Source organism: Eumetopias jubatus, unplaced genomic scaffold (assembly GCF_037043125.1).
Source record: "Eumetopias jubatus isolate StellerSeaLion01/CBP00866 unplaced genomic scaffold, mEumJub1_p1.0 scaffold_11, whole genome shotgun sequence".
Lineage (NCBI taxonomy): Eukaryota > Metazoa > Chordata > Mammalia > Carnivora > Otariidae > Eumetopias > Eumetopias jubatus.
In genome coordinates, this window is record NW_028274817.1 from 119,266,581 (window position 1) to 119,287,280 (window position 20,700).

The 20,700-nt window shown below is 41.7% G+C and overlaps 1 protein-coding gene across 2 annotated transcripts in view; it reads left to right on the top strand.

Annotated features, from left to right (window-relative positions):
• The window catches only part of ARHGAP6 (Rho GTPase activating protein 6), a 474,477-nt gene that overhangs the window by 316,018 nt on the left and 137,759 nt on the right, over positions 1 to 20,700 (top strand). The window lies entirely within an intron of this gene.

Below are 20,700 nucleotides of genomic sequence, written 5' to 3' on the forward strand. Positions count from 1 at the left end.
AAAACAAGGTGGTTTATGTAATTCCCCACGAAGTCATATAACATTGTATAGCATGGATGCAGGTAATAAAATTGCACTGAATCAAAAATGCATTTCCGGCGAAACAAACCATGGTGTGGTCATACCACAGAATACAATTTGATCAATAAAAAGGAATGAACTATTGATACACACAACAACTTGGATGGAGCTCAAGGACACTATGCTGAGTGAATAAAGCTGGTCAAAAAAAGCTACATGCCATATGATTCCATTTATATAACATTCTTGAAATGACAAAATTATAGAAATGGAAAACAGATTAGTGGTTGCCAGATTTAAGAAGGTGTTAGGTTGAGAGGGAGGTGAGAGTAGCTATAAAGGGGTAGCATGAGGGATCCTTGTGACAATGGAATGTTCTGTATCTTGACTGTTGTGATAGTCCCATAAATCTACACATGTGATAGAATTGCATAGAATTAGACACACACTACATTCACACACACAAATGAATGCATGCAAGGTTGGTGAAATCCGAGCAAAGTGATTGGATGCTATCAGTGTCAGTTTCCTGGCTGTGACATTGTACTACAGTTACACAAGAAGGTCTCTCTGTGGGAGGCTGGGTGACAGGTATGGGAGAGCTCTCTATATTAGTTCTTTTTTTTTTTAAGATTGTATTTATTTGACAGAGAGAGAGAGAGAGAGAGAGAGACAGCGAGAGAGGGAACACAAGCAGGGGCAGAGGGAGAAGGAGAAGCAGACTCCCCACTGAGCAGGGAGACCGATGCGGGGCTCCGACCCAGGACCCTGGGCAGAGGCTTAATGACTGAGCCACCCGGGTGCCCCTCTCTGTATTATTTCTTACAGCTGAATAGGAGTCTACAATTATCTCAAAATAAAAAGTTGAATTTAAAAAATGTATTCTCTCAAAATCGTTGAAATTGGGTCAAACTCTGGATATTAATGTTGGAAGAGAGGCTCCTTTAGGTGTACAGTCCACTAGATATCAGATAGAGGACCCTCTGATATCACCAGCAAGCCAAAACCACACATATACCAGTGGGTGTGGTTTCTGCCCTGTGGACAAGGGAATGCCTGCACCCTTTAGAACATTTTAGTTTGCTTTGTGTTTGTTTGCATCATTAAAATTTGCAAATGAAGGTGAAGGTATGCATATATCTTTACGATTCATCAGCCTTCAAATACAGGAATAAACCAGATGTCATGGGGAGGCCCTGTAATGGGAAGTACACGAAACAACTGGATAATTTGAGTTTATTCAGACAAGGCATATTTCTAGGGGACAGATCTAAAAGGAGCTTGTTAATGAAAAGAGTGGTAGCAGAAAGGGCCACCGAGTACGAGCAATGGTTCTTCTGAGAACACATTTGCTAAACCTTTAAAATCTGTTAAAGGGACTGAAATGAATAGACCGGAATGATAGGTAAACGCATCATTTGGAAATATACTTGGGTGCTTTGTTCTCATTGGTTTAGCAACATGCTCAATTTTGTTTGTTGTTATACATAGCTTCACAGTTAGTCTTAAAGTAAACCGTAGCCAGATATGGCTCTGATTTCTCTGTAAACAGTTCCATTTGCGCAGGGAAGTCCAATCAACAAATAGTTATCAGCTGTCTTACCCATGACAACCTTGGGTGAGGTGGCATAGCAGGATTAGACCAAAAGTGCTTCTCTGTGATGGCCTCAGACCTTCAAACTGATAAAGTAGAAGAATAACACGTGGTAAATCAATTACAGATACGCAGCATTTGAATTCGCATGGGTAATTTGGTTAGTGGGCCTGATTAAATAGCTTTACTTTGCAGCTCAAAGAGCCTTGTATTCACTCTGCCTGTCTGTGTTCATCACAGTTTTGTCATGAAGAGCATAAGCAGTTGGCTCCTTTCTTTTACTTATTTTATTTAACAATCTCTTCTAAAACGCTGACCATGTGCTAGGAACCATTCTAAGAGCTTCATAAATATTAGTGCATTTTAATTCTCCAAGCAAACCTAGCTTATTGCATTTTGCAAATGAGGAAGCCGAGGCACAGAAAGGCTAAGGAAGTTGCCCACAGTCACACAGCCAGTCAAGTATGATTCCCTTTTTGGATTTACCTCTTGACACCAATCTCTATGATCAAGCCATTAGTATGTGTTCTGCTAGAGTCCTAGGAGGGCCTAATGAAGCTGATTGAGAAAGGAGAGGAGAGGCATCCTTCTGATATGCCGTGTCTATTCATTCCCTCATTCAGCTTCATTCCTTCATTTGGTTCTTCCTCAAATGTTTTTTAGATGCCAGCCGTGGCCAAAGCATGATGGGCGATGCAGACAAAAATATGATTTTGGTTCTCATAGAATTTACATGCTATGTGGGAGATGAGACTTGTTACACAAGTTGTTTTTGGATGAAAGGCCTTTGGGGGCAGATGTTCTGACAGTGGCCCGGATAAAATGTCTAAAAAATGTCTAGCGGGGAGCAGATAAAGCAAAGATTGTCTTCAGCTGGGGAAGGCAGGGAGCATCATCAGAGTTGGCCTGGAGGAAATGGCACTCGGGAGCGGATCTCCAGAAGAGGCAGCGTGTTGAATCGTGGGAGGGAAATTCAGCTTGCTGGTCTACTAGGGACACGTTCCTGAAAGAGAGTGTAAGCGCTAGGATTGGGGACTCTGGTGGTGGCAGACGGGAGGTGGGGAAGGGAGGGTAGGGAAGTCTCAGGAAAATGGGGACCACACTGAGGGCTAGGTTGAGGCCAGCATGGTGGGATCAGTCCATGTGGGTTGTGCGAAGCCCTGAGGGGTTGCCGGTTGTCCTTTTACGGTATGGGGAGCTGTTGAAAGTGTCTCGGCAGTGGAGTGGCATCAGGAGACCTCTGCTGGCAGTGAACAGGAGGGATTCGAGAAGGAGAGGCTTCAGGTGGGGAGACCATCCTGTCACATGAGTCCAAGCAGAAGCGTATGAGGGGTTCATCAAACATTAAACATAGAATCACCACACGACCCAGCAGTCCAGCTCCTAGGTGCACACTCCAAAGAAGCAATTCTACTCCTAGGCATATGTTTCAAAAAAATTGAAAACAGGTGTTCAAAAAAAAAAAAAATACTTGTATGCGAGTGTTCATTGCAGCTCTAGCCACCATGGCCAGAAAGTGGAAACAACCCAGGTATCCATCCACAGATGAATGGGTAAACGGAATGCTGTGTGTCTTTACCATGGATTATTGTTTGGCCGTAGAAAGGAAAGAAGCACTGATTCATGCTACAGCAGGGGTGAATCCCTAAAACGTTAGGTCACATAACGTACGATTCCATTTATAGAAACCATCCAGAATAGGCAGATCCGTAGAGACAAAAAGATACATGAGTGATTTTCGGGGGTTGGAGGGAGGGAGATTGGGGAGACACTACTTAGTGGCTCCTGGCTTTCCTTTAGGGATGATAAAAGTGTTTTAGAACTAGACAGAGGGGGTGGTTGCACAACACTGTGAGTATCCTGAATGCCATTGAACAATACAGTTACAAATGGCTGGTTTTATATTATGTGAATTTCACCTCCATAACAAAACCAAAAAGCCTCTGTGGGCCTGGGCCAAGGCAAGGATGTGGGAATGGAGGGGAATCAGGGAGAGGTCTGAGAAGCCCCTCAGGAGAATCGGCCAGTTTCGTGGAGGCAATAGGGGAGAGATCCTGAAATTTCTAGCCTGAGTGCCGAGATGAATGGTGACACCATTTGCCACATGACTCACATGATTAACCAAACCTGTTCTCTTCACTTTGACTCTGCCACTTCCTGGCTCTGGGTCTGTGGGCAAGTTTGTGCCTCCTTCTGCCTGTAAAATGGAAACTGGTGGTGTTGTCGTGATCAAGTGAGTGAACATATCTGGAACATAGAGCTCAGTGCCTGGCACACAGGAGGCCCTCAGTTAATATTTGTGAAATGCCTAAAGGACCACGTTTATTTGTTTTTCAATATAAGACCGTTCTTTGTAGAGATGCCAAGAGGGTAGTCGCTGTGCCTTCTGGAATTCTAAGACACGTGCGTATCTCATTACCCTCGGCAAATTTGCTGGGTTCCCCTAGGATTCAGAGGCAGCATGGTGGAGTGCCCTGGGGGCTTCGAATTGTGTTTGCAGCAGTGGCTGGCCCATAGGAAGTGCTAAAGTATTGTTAGCTTTTGTTGTTGTCATTGCGGTGGTGGTGGTGGTGGTGGTTATAAACTGATGGCCAGAGTCTGCTTGGGAATGTACTCTAACACAGGCACAACCCTCAGACACCTTGTCTTGGAAAGAGCTGGGATAGACAACAGAAATAAGGGTTAGCTAGTTGGACTATTTAATTACTAAACTAATCAATTCATTAAAACACCTGTCAATGTCAATACTTAATTTCAGGTAGGTGAGGGGGAAAATGGCTTCAACTCTCCAATTTGTCATTCTTCCTAGCTAAACAAACAGCTGATGATGATAAGAATGTTAGATTATTGAATACTCAAGGCAGACTTGTGAAATATTGAAAAATGACTACCCCGACGTTGATCCATAAAATCCTTACCATCATGGAGAAAACGAATGAATCATTCCCCTGACATCAGCCGCAGGAACTTCCTGTAATGATCTCCTAACCCCGGTGTCAGCCTTGCCCCGTTTGTTATCAGCCTTCAGGAAGTCCATTATTGCAGTATGGAACCTGTGTAGGTGTAGTGGGATCCGGTGAATTACAGAGATGCTAGAGCGTCTTTTTCCATTTAGAGGAAAAGCCCGTTTCTAACCCTTGCCTATTTTAATGAGTCACCATAATGCCTCTATGATTATCAAATTGGTTGTCTTTCACAGAATTGGCCATTTTTAGCCTTGGGAGAATTTGATTAGAACATTCAGTTACTTGGTCTGAGGAACAACCTAGCTGTGGGTTAATGTTCTTTGGACTGAATGTGTTGAAAATTAATATTAGAATTTTTGTACACCAAAGCCTCGGGTGACTTTTGGCGACCTCAGGGCACCAAAATAACTCTGGATTTGGAGATAAGTTGTACTAAAAAGATTTTCTGCTGCTTTCCACCCCATCCAGTCACCCCATCCAGTCACCCCATCCAGTCTTATGCTGGTCCATTAAGTCACTGGGACGTGTTCCTATAAAATAGCTATACTACCACATGGAATAATGAGGCTCTGATGTTTGGGGATAAAGGCACAAGGTTTGGAAACGATTTTGGACAGTCTTTTATTCTTCCTTCAGTAAAATGAGAACATTATCACTAGGCTAATACCAAAACAACAGCATTCACAGAACAAAAGTGATTTTCTTGTGATGCAAGGGATTCAGTATAAACTGTCACTGAATGATGTTTGAATGGGTGTCACCTTAATGCGTGTCCAGAGAAGCAGGCCAGGGGCTGACTAAATCAGCAATGGCCGGGCTGATGCTTTTGGCCATCCCTGTAAGGTGCTTTTCTAACGGAATAGATTAACCAAAGATTTGAGGTAACTTCTGCAGTCACGGAGCCCATTGCAGATGAAGATCCAGTCTTTTTGTTTGGATAAACACAGCCTATTTCCCTCTCTAGCCCAAGATTACACTCAAAAGCAGGTTGTGTTTGACTCAAAATTCTTAGGTACCATTGTGAAGTCAGGCTCAGATTCAACGACTCATATCTTTTTACCCCAGCACCTGCTTTCCTGGCACCTAGAGGGATTGGTAGGTAGCCACTACATGAACTTATCATATCTGTGTTTTGGTGTAGTGATGTTTCTTGCTTTTCTTTTGGTATCCAAATACCTCTATACTCCCCAGCAGTGGCCCTCTGGATTATGATACTCACTTGCTGTGCCCTTCCCAGAGGTGTTTACCATTTTCAAACTATTTGGTACTATGTAAAGCATCCAGTAACATCAATTCTCTCCCAAACTTTAAAAAAAAAGGTTTATTTATTTAGAGAGAAAGAGCTTGTGAGGGAGGGGCAGAAGGAGAGGGAGAGAATCCCAAGCAGACTCCATGCGGAGCTCGGAGCCTGACACGGGGCTCGATCTCAGGACCCTGAGACCATGACCTGAGCCGAAATCAAGAGTCGGAAGCTTAGCCGACTGAGCCACCCAGGCGCCCCTCTCCCAGTCTTTAAAAGGGCTGAACTCAGTTTGGCCTTAAAAGAAATGACTTACATGGGCGCCTGGGTGGCTCAGTTGGTTGAGCGACTGCCTTCGGCTCAGGTCATGATCCTGGAGTCCCGGGATCGAGTCCCGCATCGGGCTCCCTGCTCAGCGGGGAGTCTGCTTCTCCCTCTGACCCTCTTCCCTCTCGTGCTCTCTCTCTCTCTCAAATGAACAAATAAAATCTTAAAAAAAAAAAAAAGAAATGGGTTACAGTCATGTTCTATGGTGATACACATAGAGATATATTTTGTCCTGGACTATTTGAAATTCAAGAGGAACTCTTGTTTTTCCTTTCAAGTCTTTGAATGGAATGTGTGAGCAAGATTTGATTTCTTTCTTAGAAGGAGTGAATGCCAGATGCCCTTTGCTTACCTCGGTTTCTCACTCCTTACCTATTCAGAAACTTGAGACCTGTCTCCCGAGATGTTGATGACCTGTAATCTAAAGAGTACCATAGGCACTCAAGAAAAGTAAACATACAGGAAACATTTTTTTCCCTTCCTAGCATGAAGTTTTCTATTTTTCTTTCCTTTGGGTGGGATATAATATGAGTAATTTACACAGTGCTAGTCCCTAATGTAAAATTATATAGGAACATGTTTTTTTTTTTCTTTACTTATTGTGTATTTATTGTGTAATCAACAAATTATTTGTGTCAGGTCTGTCCTGTGATTTAATCAAAGGGTCTACCATGGCATTTCTTTGTTGAATTAAAAAATGGTTTTATTTGGAAAAGATACTCTGACCCACTGAAGAGAAATTGTAGTCGAAGTTGAACAAGTGTTTAGTTCACGATGAGGCATTTGCAGCTGTAAGCAATCATATTACTCTGCCATCATTTCAGTTTCGTGGAAAATGAAGATGTTTACTTAGGGCTGTTAAAAGTTTGATTTTAATAGCAATTCCCAAGCAGTACAGAATATCACTTAGGGCTGATATCAGGGGGAGAGAAGGACAGTTATTAAAACTCGTTGCTTATGCTTTAGCTCGTATTGATTTTTATGTGTGGTTTTGTTTTGTTTTGTTGTTTTTTTTTAGCACGTCAAGTGAGTCACGTTTTACAGGGAAGGCATTGCTTTGACTCAGTATCCAAGTACATACTTGTGGCTCATAGAAGATAGATTCGATTAGAGAATGACACTGCAAGGACGGCCCACTTGGGGCTGCTTCGACTGTCCCCTCGATCTTCCATTTTCTTTCCTGCTCCATAAGATGCCAACAATAATAGCAAGAGGGGATAGTTAAAATTCCACCTGCCATGGAAGTTGAAAAATCTCTTTGGTAAATATCACATGCTCCCCAAAAAGGGACTCTCATCACAATATCTCGAATTAGGTGCTGCTTGCTTTGTTGCACAGATTAAACCAGGGTTTCCCAGCCTCACACTATTATTGATTGACATTTGGGACCGATCATTTTTTTTTTACTGAAATGTAGTTAACATACAATGTTATATTCATTTCAGGTGTACCGCACAGTGATTCAACGGTTGTATACATTACACAGTGCTCCCCACTTATGAAGGGCTGTCCTATGCGTTGTAGGGTGTTTAGCAGCATCCCTGGTCTCTATCCACTAGATGCCAGTGGTGCCCTCCCCTGCACTGTGACATCCATAAACGTCTCCAGATATTTCCATCTGTCCTGTGAGGTGCTAGGGCACCCCAGCTGAGGACCGCTAATCTAGCCAGAACAGTATAGCTTTTCTTTTTATCTTCTCAATTTAAAATTCTTTTCTTTTTTTTTTTATTATGTTCGGTTGGCCAGCATCTAGTACATCATTAGTTTTTGATGTAGTGTTCGATGATTTATCAGTTGCGTATAACACCCAGTGCTCATCACAGCACAAAGAACTTTGATCTAGGATGTTTTCCTCTTTCAAATTGAGGTATCTTCTAGATCATTATGATTTCAACAATAAGTGTCAAATAATTACAGAAGTCAAAATTTAGGTTTGAGATGTTTATTTGTGTGGGAATGTGAGTAACATAGTGACAGTATTTTCTGAAGGAATAATTTATATGTATAGACTAACAAAGATGTTTTTTCTGACTTGTGCATTTAATTATATGAAATGTTTTTTGGTGATATGATAATGTGATTATATTTAGTGATAAATGAATCATCTTCATGAGAAAATTATAAAAAGAAATGAGGAAGAAATGAACAATTTAGAAAAAAAGTATAGCTTTCATATTTTTCCCTTTATTATTGACGTAGGCATGTTGTCACCACTTGCTCAAAAAACAAAACACAGAGATACAGAGAACAGAATGGTGGTTGTTGGGCAGGGGAAGCTTCATATGGTGATGGATGTTAACTAGACTTATTGTGGTGATCATATGTAGTGTATACAAATATCAGATCGTTACGTTACATCATGCACTTGAAACTAATATAATGTTATATGTCACTTATACCTCAATAAAAAATTGTTCTTAAAAACTTCCAATAGGGGTGCCTGGGTGGCTCAGTCCGCTGAGTGTCCGACCCTTGATCTCGGCTCAGGTCCTGATCTCGGTGTTGTGAGTTCAAGCCCCATGTTAGCCTCCACACTGGTGTGGAGCCTACTTTAAAAAAAAAATTCCAATATTTCTTGTCAAATTTGAGTAATTCCTCTGCATTGCCACTGAATGTATTACAGTTTTAGTAGTTATTGATAAGCATTTTGATCTCCAGTATTGTTATCATTAAACAACGTAATCACATATTTTTAAATAAACTTAGCCAAAAAATGTGTGTATTTTCTTTATTTGGAATATTAATTTCTCAGGGTAAAAAACTAAGTAGAGTCAATAGCCTTTGGCTTAAATATACTTTCTCTTTTTTCATCTTACTAGCAAGTTCTACTAAGACAAAGTTTAAGGGCAAAAATCTCACTTAAATGGTTATTGTAATTGAGGATTTCTGTAATAATTTCACCAGGAAGGTTTTCCCCCCAGCTGATTACTGAGTACTTGATATAAACTATCAATATTTATTTAAGATACGTCTGATAACTAATAACAAAATCTTTAGAATTTCAGGGTATATCATCCTCAGCAGTATTACTCTGAGATTCTCTTTAAACAGGGGAAACAGACTGTTTTCCTTCATCTAAAGTATAACAATAAGCATCACGGTTCCTATACAGTTTCCAATGCTAACACAGTCTGTGCTTCCGTTTTGAAGAGAGCTTTATGTAAAACAGTGATAATATTTTGGTTTAAGCCCCAAAACACAAATTCGGGATGAGAATCCTTGGGTATTTTCATAAAATCATCAGAAGTATTTCAGTGCATTTCTTTAAATGTTTATACCTAAGAAACAGTCACTCCAGATTTGTCAATCTGTTGTGATTAAATATGAAAATCTGTATACAAGACGTTGGCAAAAATCACAGAATGAGTTCTGCATAAATACAAGATTTTGGAGAGTTTTATAATATTTATGACATTAGTTGATCAAATAAGCTTATGTAAACATGTGCTCCCAGTGCTTTTCATTTGGGGGCATTTTGACCCCCAGGACACTTTTGCCAATGTCTAGAGACATTTTTGTTGTCGCAGTTGGGAGGGAATGGTTTGCTACTGGCATCTAGTGGGTGAAGACCGAGGATGCTGCTAAACATCCGTCAGTGCCCAGGACAGTCCCCTACAACAAAGAATGTTCTGGCCCCAAATGTCAAGAATACCAAGGTTGAGGAACTCTGTACTACCCTCGATGATTCATGAAAATGTCTTTCTTTATTCTCCAGTAATCTCTTGAGATGTCCCTCAGACCTGAGACGTTTTGCGACTCTACAGTTGGCATCAGTGTCTCGGTGGGCGTGCCGACTCCCATCACAGTACAAAGACAAGATAATCTCTTAATAGGTCCCTTATCTCATTTTCCAGAGCTGTCATTTTAACTGCGATTCCTTCATAACGATTTCTCAGTAAGATACGAGCAGCTTTGATATTTATGGTCAGTTTATATTAATGATGGGAGTCAAAAGTTTTACTCCATTCCTGTGACAATGTTTTTGAATTCCTGATGCAAGCTTGTTTTGAATAACTGCTTTGTGTTTTATCGGGGCACAAGTTTGTTTTTAATAGGATTACATTTAATTTGAAAATGAGTGTGTGTGTGTGTGTGTGTGTGTGTGTGTGTGAGAGAGAGAGAGAGAGAGACAGAGACAGAGACAGAGACAGAGACAGACAGAGGGATGGAGGGAGACAGAGGAAGAGAGAGAGACAGAGAGAGGGAGGGAGAAAAACAGAGAGGGAGGCAGGGAGAGAGATGGAGGGAGAGATCTGTTGAAGTTCTGGGAGCTAAGATTTGAGAATCAACTGATTTTTAAAATGCATTCTTTTTACATCTATTCATTTTGCAAAGTTACTTGTGAGTAGCATTTATCTCACTATTTTTATTTATAAAATACTACATTTCTTTAGAAAATATATTAATTTTGGAAAGTGTTTGCTTTTCCTGCCTTTTATACTGATTTTTACTTCAGAATACCATTTTGCAACTCAATTTGTACCTAATTGAACATATTTTTAAACAAATTGAAACTATAGGCCAATTGCTGCATCTAAATACTCTTAGAAACAGTCACCATTTCTCCTACTGCAATGCTTCTAGTAAATTCCAATAAATTCTCTCCATAGCACAATCTGTGACAAATTACCTTTTATCAGACATATCTTTAGCACCAAAAAAAAAAAAAACCCCACACCACTTACACATATCTACAGCTGTAGATGCTAAAATGCAGATTTTTTTTTTTTTTATTACTACAGCCTAGGAGTTCTTCATTTGGTGACCTTTTAAAATGACAGCTTTTGATTAACATAACAATAAAAAAATTAAAAAAAATAAAATGACAGCTTTATTTCAATGTTTTCTGACTATATCATTTATTCAGTGGCTTTTTCCTGAAATATTTGCAATTTGGGGCATTTGGAATGTTTAATGGAACGATATAAACAGGAATTATTTCACAAAATCTGAGAGTGTGTGCATACACATCAATCAGTCAATCAAACTATCTATCCATCCATCCATCCATCCATCCATCCATCCATCGACATACTAAGGGAGAAAGAGATATTTTCTCTGAACCGGCCAAAGCATCCATCTTCCTTTTTTCCTTTTAGGGCACAAGTTTTGTCCCTATTCTTCCATCTCCCAGGTTCTCCCAACGTAAAAGACACCTGTGACAGGTCGCAGGTGGCCATCATTAATAATCATTTCAGTAGTGAGATCCGTCATTCTTGGCATCATTCCCTCCCATTGCACATTACCTCCTCGCTCCAGAAAGTCTTTGCTTTGGCCTCGTCTGTAAACATGTACCTCTCTTTTCAATGTCTGGCTGCATTTCACTTCCTGGAGAAGTAACCTTTTGTTTCTCAAGGATTTGAACAAATGGAATATGAAGTTTTTCCCGACTGCACCAGCACAGAGTGACTGTTTTTTTTTTTTTCCTCAGTCTTGCAACTGTTTACCCACTAAAATTACCAATTACATTTCCTTGTATACATGTCTTGTCTCCCACTAATTGGTACCCGCTGAGGTCTGAGACTGCACAGCCCATATTCTTTTAACTTGACCCTGAGGAGATGCAGGCCTAGCTTTTATTTAGGTTAAGGTTGGCATCCGGGGAACTGTGTTCCCATTGCATGCTGCAAACATGAGCCAACATAACCCTTAAATCAAGCGCTGTCAAACGAACACAAGGAAGCAGGCCACAGAGCTGTCTCTGAGAAGCTTTGTTCTTCGAACCACACCTCAAATATGGCTAACAAGGTTGACATCCAGCAAAGCCAAAATTGACTTGAAGTAATGTGGTTGGTTTGGTACTGTAGACAATGACTGTAGACCTGAAAAAAAGAAGTTCCGAGAATAACATCTGCTTTTCTGTGTGATATTTTCTCGCCATTGTTTAGAGAATTATAAATTGCTTTGTCAAGAGCTTGTTTACAAAAGCTTGGCCAATTTCAAAATGAAGCTGCCTTTGAGTCGTCCCTGTGTTTCATCTCACTATTTGGAAAAGAAACCTGAATTGTTAAAACGTAAATACATCAAGTTGAGAGCCAAAGGCAGTGAAAAGCAAGTCAAAGCAAGAAATGTACCACAATCGAACCATTCTCCTGGGAGGAAGAAGATACATGGCAATCATTTTTACATCTGACAATTTTTGTTACTCAATTAAGTGGAAAGAATTGGAAAGCACCGTAATATCTGTTTTCTCTCATGTGTGACGCTACAGTTTATATTGACAAGTGATGCTAATGGAAATTAAAGTATGTGAGAGTAGCCATATGTTCCCCAAAACATAGACTGGTAATGAGATAGAGGTGAAGATGGAGGCGTAAGTGTAGGCGACGCTTCTCAAAGTGTAGTCCCCACACCAGCGGCATCTGCAGCGCCTGGGAGCTTATTAGAAATGCAGATCGTGATGGGTATTAAGGAGGGCATGTGTTGTGATGAGCACTGGGTGTTAAACGCAACTAATGAATCATGGAACACTACATCAAAAACTAACGATGTACTATACAGTGGCTAACTGAACATAGTAACAAAAAAATAAAAATATAATAATAATAAAAAGAAATGCAGGGGCACCTGGGTGGGTCAATTGGTTAAGTGGCTGCCTTCGGCTCGGGTCATGATCTCAGGGTCCTGGGATCAAGCCCCGCATCGGGCTCCTTGCTCAGCAGGGAGTCTGCTTCTCCCTCTCCCTCTGCTGTTTCCCCCACTTGTCTCTCTGGCTCTCTTTCTCTCTCGCTCTCTCTCTCTCTCTCTCTCTCTCTCTGTGTCAAATAAATAAATAAAATCTTAAAAAAAAAAAAAAGGCAGATCGTGTGCCGGGTCAGAGATGTGCTGAATCAGAAACTCTGGGGATGAGGGTGGGCGAGTCTGTGTTTGAACAAGCCGTCCGAGGGATTCTGGTGCATGCTCAAGTTTGAGAACCACTGATCTGTAGATGGATAGATGGATATGGAAGTACAGTTACAGGTACGGATGTAGGTAGAGACATAGGAACAGGTATAAATACGGACACGAATACAAACAGATACAGACAGACGGGCAGATGTGTGGCTCTATATGAAAATATAGATATCTGGAATTGCCACCACAGGATTTCTGCAGGGGAGCAAATTATTTCTTTGTACTAGGGATCTGTTTGGGTAAGGCCTGTTCTTTTTCTAGGCAATGGCTCTGTGACTTACAAAGTGAGAAAAATCTGCATTTGTTGAGCGTTTCTCCATGCTGTTCATTTGGTGTGCGCCCTGTGGTGTCCGTCGCTGGGGCAGCTCCTTCCCCGAGAGGCTGGCTTGCTCTTACCCCACCTTTGCCCTCCTCGAGGCTGCTATCTGTGATTGGATCTGCAAGTGAATGGTAACAGAATTTCGAAGCCAGTGGTATCCTAAGCGTCCGGTCTACTTTTCCTATTTCTTTTGTGCTTCTGTCTGCCCCTCCCGTCTTTGGTTTTGAGCATCATCTCCCTTATTTTCAGCCAGCCATTCATATGAAGCACTGTTTACAGTGGGGATGAATTAGGAACATAAAGATGTGATAAAAGGGAGTTTTAAAATACATTATAGTAGATTTCAAAATAGTATGATACCATTTGGGAAGAAAATCTCAATATGCAAGAAAAATATTTGGGAGAGTAGTCACGAAGACATAATCAGTGATTCTTGCATTATAGATTACTTGAATATTATTCATTTTGCTTATTTCTGTAGTTCTGATGTTTTTGGTTAGAAGCTTGCATTGCTTTTATAATAGGCAAAGGTATATTATAAATTAACATACATAAAACAATAAAAATAATAAAAGGAAGGAATTATGATTTTATCTTCTTCTCCCCACTGCACTTTGAATTTAAGAGTCCATCAATTATGTCAGTTCTATTCGTTCATCAGTTTTCACATTAAAAAAATTACTGCTGGATGGTACAATTAAATGACAACTCTGCCCACGGAAATGACAGCAAGTCCACGCTAAATAGATCATTGATTTAGTCGTTAAAACCATGTAGAACTCCTATTTAGGGAGAAGGGAATATTTAAGTGTATGTGGCCATAAGAAAATGTCTCCCTTTGCTTTTTACGCAAGATGTATGGTGACTTGTCATGCTCAGGAAGTGTTTTGAAGTGGATAATGGCTCTTTTCCTGATATTTCGGAGTCCCGTGGCTTAATCCTCTTTTGGAAGCCTTCCTTTGAAGATAAACATAGGCATTTGTTTTCGCTTAATTCTCCTTCCCTAAAATCCCTTTATGCTCTAAAATTCTACAGTTCCATAATGAGTGTGGATAAGCCGCAATTAACAAATGGGAAAATGAGCCATTTTATTTTTGTCCTGCACATAAAACTGAACCCGTAGGATCTTGCCCCAAGGTGGGACCTAGGTTATTTGTCCAAGCTGTAGGGTGCCCCAGGATAAAGCTGTGTGCTATGTATGAACTGTGATGGTGGACCCCAGATCACTATCAGCCCCTGGCTGATAATAACAGCAAAATCCACTTAAATCAGCTTAAATAATTGGGAATTACAGATAATCACAAGTGTGGTGGGTTTCATCCAGCCACTCTGGGTCTTTTTCCTGCCATTTTCTTCACTTTCTGTTCCTCGAAGCGTCTCTAAGCCGGTATTGAGAGAACCTGCGGCAGTTGAGATAAAGCTGACGACATTTAGGCCAGTGGTTCCCAACTTGGGGTCGTCCCCCCCCCGCCCCCCCCCCCCCACCTAAGGGACACCCAGCGATGTCTGGAGACATTTTTGTTCGTCACAACTGAAGCGCTGCTACTGGCATCTTAGTGGGGAGAGACCTGAGTCACTACTAAACATCCTGCTGCGCATGGGACAGTCCCCCACAACAGAGAGTGACCCAATCCAGAATGTCAATAGTGCTGAGGTTGAGAAACGCCGGCATACAGGAAGAAAAGGTTTGCTCTTCCTGCGTCTCTTGCTTACATTCAAACAAACATTTTGCAGAAGCCCCCAGCCACCTTTCCCTCAAGTGCCTCTGGCTGTAAGGAAGGCTGATGGCTTTAGGTCTGGGTTCCAGAATCAGTCATGGGCAGGAGGGGGCGGTATCCCCAAGATCAGCTCACTCAGCCCCAAACTACGTGGGAATGGCCACTCTATACGCTATCCATGTGACTCATTGACAATCCAGAGATTGTTTCAAGAAATTGTCTTCACGGAGGAGAAGTGACTATTTTTTTTTTAAAGATTTTATTTATTTATTTGACGGACAGAGACACAGCGAGAGAGGGAACACAAGCAGGGGGAGTGGGAGAGGGAGAAGCAGGCTTCCCGCTGAGCAGGGAGCCCGACGCGGGGCTCGATCCCGGGACCCTGGGATCATGACCCGAGCCGAAAGCAGGCGCTTAACGACTGAGCCACCCAGGCGCCCCAGAGAAGTGACTATTTTAAAGACGGTTTTGTAAAACCGATCTCTATACCGAATCATTTAGCAGTTTTATTATTTTTACAGTTTTATTTACGTTAAGAAATCTCTACACCTAACATGGGGCTCGAACTCATAGCCCTGAGATCAAGAGTCAGATGTGCTTCTGACTGAGCCAGCCAGGCACCCCAGCAATTTTATTATTAATTGAGGTGAGAGACGATGTTAGCCTGGGCGAGGAGGGAACAGTGGAAATGAGAAGAGGTCAGATTCGGGCACGCTTTGAAGATAGAGCCAACAGGCCCTACTAATGGATTGGCCGTGGGGTACGATATGGAGTCAGAGGGAACAGGGAGTCAAGATTTGGGCCTGAGTCACTGGAAGGATGAACTTGCCATTGACTTAGCTGAGGAAGACCAGAGAGGAGCAGGTTGGGAGGAAGTTGAAGAACTCAGGGAATTCAGGAAAAAACAGCCACTTTCGTCATTTGAGCAAGCCAGGAAGCTCTTCCTGCCTTCAGTTTTAATTTTCTTAACACTATCCACTTATAGCCTAAAACATAGTCAAGTTACGGGCTAAAGCACTTACCTTACTATTCTAGTAATCTGGCCAAATGGTTCATCCTTCCTCTCCAAGGTGAGAAATGTCTGTTTCTTTCTTTCCAGGTGTATATGCAGGCTCTGAAAGATATTTACCAGAGATGACTTATTTTACCAAAAACGGCTACTGATAATCTGCATTTATGGGCCCTTGGTGAGCTTAATATCAATTAATAGTGTATGTTTTTCCTTTAGGTGAAAGGTTATCTTGGATTTCTCAGAATTAAACCACACATTTAAAGAGTGGACACTGGATCTCTGTGGTATATTTTTCTAAAACAATACATATAGTCTAGATAGAAGTAATAGCTCTCAAATTTTATTTGCATAACAATTTCCTGGAAAGTTTCTTAAAAATGCAGATTCCCGAGCCCCCAGAAGGCCGACTGTGGTCAGTTCAGGACTGAACTCCAGCTGGTCCATGTCATCCATTGCACATCATTATCTGATTACAGGGCCCAAGAACCACAAGCTTTCCAGGAGCCCACACAAATGTCTGCAAGCTGAAAAGGAAATTATTGCCTCCCAAGGCAATTATGCAAATACTTACCTATATATCTAAAAGCACAGTATGTATCAATTTCATTGTCAGTGAGTATTTCAAAACAATCTTATCTCATGTGAAAGCAATTTATAATATACATTTTTCTCTCTTAGCGAGTGTTCCTGAAAGTATTACACTGATTACTTAAAAATCACAACCAAACAAGAATTCTAGGAGTTACTCATTGCCAAATCATGTCAACATCAAAATTATAAAAATTCTTTAGAAAACTAGGTGATGGGCCTCAAAGGTGAGTGTTTAAATTAACACAGAATCCGTGGGACTCTACTTTTGATTAAAAAAAAAAAGATCCTCAGGTGAATCTGATTCTGATCCTGCACTCACACTTGGAGAACCTAAGGTCTAGGTGGGTGTTTCATTATCACCAAAGCATTCTTGCCTGCAGCCAGTCGTTTATCAGATTTTCTCAGCATCTACTATGTGCAGGCATGATGCCAGATGCTAGAAATACAGTGGTAAACAATATTTATCGTTGTGCAACTTCCAGGCCAGTGAGAGAGACAGTGAATAGACAAGTGGACAAGCATATGAAAGCAAATACAAGGTCAGATAAATGCTGAGAAGAAAACCAGCAGGGTGTTGACATCAAGAAACCAGGAAACATGGACTTCAGACTGGGAAGGCCGGGGAAGGCTTTTCTGAGGGAGTGGGATTACAGAATAAAGAAGGAGGAGCCAGCCCTGGGAAGAGCAGGCAGGGAACAGCGTGGGCAAAAATCCCTATGTTGGACCAAGCTTGCCTTGTACAAGAGTGTCAGGAGAACGGGAGGAAAGAGAGAGGCAGACAGGGGAAGGAGGAAGTTGGCCCAGACCCTTTGGCACAGGGAATTCCGATGCGGCTGGATTGTACTCTAAGTGCAGTGGAAGCGAAGTGACGGTCTTTGCTTGCTTGTTTGTTATTCCATAAAGCTTGGGTATGGCATGGTACTTTGTGTAGTGGCGCTCCGCTCGGAGCCAGGCTGCTTGAGTGTGAATTCTAGCTTTGCCTCTTAAGGCAAAGTGACCTTGGACATGTTCCAACCTCTCTCTGCTCAACTCCTCACCTGCAGAGTGGAAGTAACATAAGGTAGTTTAGCATATTGAGTACATGATAAGCACTACGTACGTCTTAGTAAGGAAGATGTGTGTCTCGGATCATTCTGGTTTCCCCCTTGGACAATTCACTGGGCAAGGGCAAGAGCGGACACGGTTAGGTTGGTTAGGAGGCCGTTAAATTTGTTCAGGAGAAATAGGATGGAGGCTGGAGGGGGGGAGGTGATAAGAGCAGATTTGGAGAGGAGGGCTCAGATTCCTGATTTGTTTTGGGGGCAGAGTTGACAGAACCTGGGAATGGATTAAATGTAGGACATGAGGGGAAGGCAAAAATAAAGAAAAGTTGTTTGGTTTCTGGCTCAACGAATTGGGTGCATAAAAATGACCGTCACCAATCATCATCAATAGCAGCCGCAGCAACATTTATTGAGCGGGTGTGCGTGCCAGGCACTGAGATAAATGCTTTATAAACACCTCTTAAGATGTGGGAGGCTTAGGTACAAAGACATTTGCCAGAAGGGAAAGTCAAGAGTTCAGCATTGGCTAAGTGAAGTTTGAGATGACCCTGAGATGCCGGCTGGAAGGGTCAAGAAGGCAGTTGGATAGCCGACTCTATAAAACTCAAAGATGACTGGTTTGGAGATAATATTCACGAGTCATGAACTCTGCAGCGGAATTCACCACAGTGTTCTTTTATATAATGATTTGGGCTGTTTCAATAATGTTTTATTTCTTTTGGCCTAAGCCTTTTTTGAGCTCAAGGCTTGCTTCCTAACAACCTTCATGTCAATGGACTTTTAAGTCGATTCTCCATAGTGTAAAATAAAGTATCGCATGAACGTTTCTGACTCTGAAACAGAACTCTACTGACTCAACTTGTCAAATCTGAAGTTCACGTTCCCTGTGAAACATTTCCGAAGTAAAACTCAAAGACACTTTAGTTCAAGTTATGGTCTGAAGTCAACGGAATTATATTAATTCATATGGGTATAGAAAATCATGTATTTACAATGTTCCAATTGACATTTAGATTGACATTTGAACAGTTTTTCCAATCCCACACAGTTAGTGGCATAAGGTCTTGAGAAAGCATGAAACATTTGTTTATCAGCCTCATATTTCGTCAGGCTTGCCAAACACAGTTCATTTTCCATAGAAATTCACAAACCTGAGCAGTGGCCAAATTGTCAGAGTCGCTGAAAGTAAGCCAGTGAATAAAATTGTTAAACCCTTTGATTTCCCCCCACTTTTTTCCCTTAAAAAGTAACATAGCGTGTGCCTCTGGGTTTTATTATTTGACATCTACTACCCACAGCACCCAAGTGTGTTGGAGAAAAAAGCCTGTATGAACATTCCAGCACAGAGCGAACACAGGCGGGGTCTTTTGGGAACATTCATTTGCAGCCTCGCTTACCCTCCAGTGGGAAAGACTATTCCTTCATAAAAAAAGAAAGATTTTTTTTTTTTTAAACTCAGTGACCACTGTGGTATTCTCTTGATTGAATTGCTTTCTTCATTGGCATCACCTGCTAATTTCATTTTTACTTGTAATAGTGAAAATGCACAATAGCCCCTAGAGGCAATACCCTTATTTTTAAAAATGCTAAAAAAAAAAAAAAAAAGGATCCTTTCCCTTCAAAAAAGGTGAAGGATAACAATTAACTACTGAATTTCAGCTATGGGAAAGTCACCGAGTTGTGAGGCCCCCTGTGTGTTAGTCACATGGAATCTGTTTGGGGAGGGCAGCCACATGGGACAAACCACTGGAGGGTCAGCAAGGCTGCAAATGAATGGTCCCAAAAGACCCCGCCTGTGTTCGCTCTGTGCTGTAAGTTCAAAAGGACTCTCACAAATGGGGACCACGGGCGTGCTGGAAAGGGAGTCACCCCTCGGGATTGAAGGTGTCAGGGAGGAGCGGGGCTAAACCACAAAGCTGGAGCAGGATTCTTGTCGTCACTGGCCTAGAAATGAAGTTGAGGAGAAGGGTCCCGATGTGCCGGGGGCCAGCATTTGTCACTCCCTGCTTGCTGGAAGCCCTCTCTCCCCGTGACCCCTGCCAAGCCACACTGGTGAATCGGTAGGAGTAATGGTGGCCTCAGAAGAGCCCAGTGTAATTGGGGAATGAGAGCTAGTGTCTCATTTTTAATGTAACGGTTTTGTTGAGATATAATTCACATGCCATATAATTCAGTCACTTAAAGTGTATAACTTCATAGTATAGTCATAGAGTTGTACGACCATCACCACAATCAATTTTAGAACAGTTTCATCACCCCAGAAAGAAACCCTGCCCCCCTTAGTCATTACCCCCGGTGATCTTCCCATCCCCCACAACTCTTGGCAACCACTCATCTTTTGCCACTCTATGGATTCGCCTGTTCATGGACTCATACAATATGTGGCCTTTTGTGACTGCTTTCTTTCCTTTAGCATACTGTGTTCAAGGGTCATCCATGTTGTAACATGTACCGGGACTTCATTCCTTTTTACGGCTGAATAATATTCCATTGTGAGGATTTGCCACATTTGGTTTAGCCATTCATCAATTGATGGACATTTGGGTTACTTCTGCCTTTGGCTATCGTGAGTAATGCTGCTGTGAACACATTTGTGTCCAAGTTTTGTGTGAATATCTATCTTCAGTTGTCTTGGGGATCTAGGTAGCCATGGAATTGCTGGAGCATATGGTAACTTCTGGTTATAATATTTTGAGAAACCGCCAAACTGTTTTCCAAAGTATTTTACATTCTCACCAGCAAGGTAGAAGAGTTCTAATTTCTCTACGTCCTTGCCAACATTTCTTTTACCTATCCTAGTGAGTGTGAATTGCTATCTCGTTGTGGTTTTGATTTGCATTTCCCTGGTTTCCCTGGTGGTTGATGATGTCAAGAATCCTTTTTTTTTTTTTTTTTTTTTTTTTAGAGAGAGAGAGAACAGGGAGAGGGGCAGGGGGAGAGAGAGGGAGAGAGAATCCCAAGCAGGCTCCACGCCC